At 47.5% G+C, this 2,652-nt stretch overlaps 1 long non-coding RNA gene across 1 annotated transcript; it reads left to right on the top strand.

Moving 5' to 3' along the window:
- The first annotated feature begins 1,214 nt into the window (after window positions 1–1,214).
- On the top strand, window positions 1,215–2,652 carry LOC125617317. The gene is made up of 2 exons (XR_007348298.1): window positions 1,215–1,829; window positions 2,570–2,652. It is a non-coding gene; the product is annotated as an uncharacterized LOC125617317 (long non-coding RNA).

The raw sequence follows: 2,652 nt of genomic DNA, 5'->3' as shown, positions 1-2,652 counted from the left end.
AAAAAAAAAAAAAAAAAAAAAAAAAAAGAAAGTAAATAAAATAAAAGATCAGTGTAGAAATCATTAACCCAAGTATATGATGCTCTAGTGAGAGTATTAGTGGGCACAGGGCAGGTGAGAGATTTTGGGGGGCTGGGCCTAGTGCCATCCTGTGCCTTGTGCTCTGCTCTTCACCCCAGACCTCCTCCTTCCCTCTCTGGAACCATCCCTTGCCCCCAGGCCTTTCTACCAGCTGTCCCTTTTGCCTGGAAAGCATTCCCACTGCCCTTTGACCTTCTTCAGAGGATTCCTGACTTTCTCCCTTACTACCCTGTCCTTTCTCATTAGAGCCTGCATTTCAGCTTTTGAGTGTATTTTTTGAAAAGATGGAGATAGAATTCACATACCATCACCTTTATCAAATTAAAGTATGCAAGTGTACAGATGTTCACATCATCCCAAGGTTGGGCAACTACCACCATGACCTAATTCCAGAACGTTTTCAACAATCCAAAGAGAAACCCTGTATCTATCAGCTGTCATTCTCCATTCTTCCCATCTTCCAGCCCCTAGCAACTGCTAATCTACTTCCTGTTGTTATAGATCCCCCATTCTGATTGTTTCATATCAGTGGAGTCATATAATATGTGGTCTTTTGTACGTGACTTCTTTCACTGAGCATGACACATTCAAGGTTCACCCATGGTGTAGCACAGGCAGGTGTTTCCTCAGTCTTCATGACTGAATAATATTCCATTGTATGGACATACCACATTTTGTTTATTTTTAATTTGTTAATGGACATTTGAGCTATTGTGAATAAGTGTACAAGCTTCTTATGGGACATTATAAATCAGATTGTGTGGGGGAGATGGTATTAACAAAATAATTATAACAACTGACATGTCACTTTGAAAAACAGTATGGTGGTTCCTCAAAAAATTAAACACAGGGCTGTGCCTGTAGCTCATATGGAGACACAGGCCTAGTATGAGGCCCTGGGTTCAGGGTTCAATCCAGCTTTGAAACACACACACACACACACACACACACACACAAATTTACCATATGGTTTAGCAGCAATTCTACTCCTAGGTATATGCCCCAAAGAACTGAAAGTACATGTTTAGCTGGCACAGTGGCACATGCCTGTAATCCCAGTGACTCAGAAGGCTGAGGCAGAAGGATTGCAAGATTGAGGCCAGCCTGGGCTATGTAGTGAGACCTGGTCTCAAAATAAAAATTAGAAAGGGCTGAGGATATGGCTCCATGGTTGAGTGCCTGTTGGGTTCAATCCCCTGTACAACAAAAACAAACAAAGCAAATGTTCACATAAACACTTGTACCCAGACGTACACTGGTACACTCTGAAGCAATAGCCAAAAGGAGGGAACAGCCCAAAGGTCCATCAGCTGATGAATGGATAAACAGATCGTAGTACATCCGTGCAATGGAATATTATTCTTCAGCCACAGAAAAGAAGGAAGAGCTGACTCCTGCCACAGCATGGGTAGATCTTGAGAACATTCAGCGCACTCCATGAAGGGCAGGGATGACGTCTGTCAGCCCACCTCTCACCCCCTAACCGGGGCATTTACCAGACAATCAGCAGCTATTTGTGGGATGAAGGAAAGGTCCAGCCAGCAGACCCGGCAGTGTGCCCCTATGTGCTCAGTGGGCGGGATCCGCCAGCAAGTCTGAATCACACCATCTTTGTTTGGCCCTCTGCAAAGAGTGTCCTGTCTCCGCCCTACAGCATCTCTGATTGCCATCTGCACAACATGTGGCTTTGGACAAATGTCAAGTCCCACCCTACTCTGGGACTTGGTGCTGGCCTGGGCGTCCTGTAGGTAGGTGCTCAGTAGAGTCCTGGTACATTGGCCTCCCTGGGGGACCCGTAGCTTCAAGGGTAGCCAGGCCAGGGAGCGACACCAGGTAGTGGAGCATTACCAGGTGACACCCCCCAGCCAAACTCCCCTCCCCTGACGCGCAGCCTCTCTGCTCAGGTTGTTAGTGCTGTGGGAGGGGGCGGGCTGGGGGAGACAGCAGGTTTCCAATTACCCCGCAGCAGCCCCTTCCCCAGGGGGCAGGGCTTACTGGCTGCCAACCCGCCACCAGTCTCCACCAGTCTCCACCAGTCTCCGCTGGGGCAGGCTGGAGAGGGATTTAGAACACAAGACCCAGGCCTGCATTTCAAAGGCCAGGGGCCCCCTGCCCATAAACCCAGCGTCTGAGCCAGTGCTGCCCCACAGCTGGCCTGCCTCCTGCAGAGGGGTCACTGGGAATTCTGGGTTTCATCAAGTATTGCTGGGCTACAGAGTTTTATTTGAAAATAATTTTAATTAGCCGGAAACTAGGAGTTTAATAAATGGAAAACAGAGAACTTTCCAAGGCCACAGCTGGGAAACACTCGCTTTTTAAAAAAATTCCGCCTGGCTTCCCAGGCCAGCTAAGCACCCTGACAGAGTGCCAGAGGAATCCACAAGGAAAACAAAGCTTATTTTTAGAGAAATATTTTAAACTTGGTTTTGGAGAGCTCAGGAGTTTTCTGGTCTGTCTCGAGTCCTTGATATCTTTCCTTCTATTTCAGAGCTCTTCTCTGGGCACAAGAACTCCTATCTGACAAGAGCTATTTCTGCCCAGATGAAAATAAAAGCCCCCCCCCACCACCAC

The sequence above is a fragment of the Marmota marmota genome, unplaced genomic scaffold (genome assembly GCF_001458135.2).
Source record: "Marmota marmota marmota unplaced genomic scaffold, marMar, whole genome shotgun sequence".
Lineage (NCBI taxonomy): Eukaryota > Metazoa > Chordata > Mammalia > Rodentia > Sciuridae > Marmota > Marmota marmota.
The sequence above is the reverse complement of the archived record's forward strand: the minus strand, read 5'-3'. Positions and strand labels throughout refer to the sequence as shown.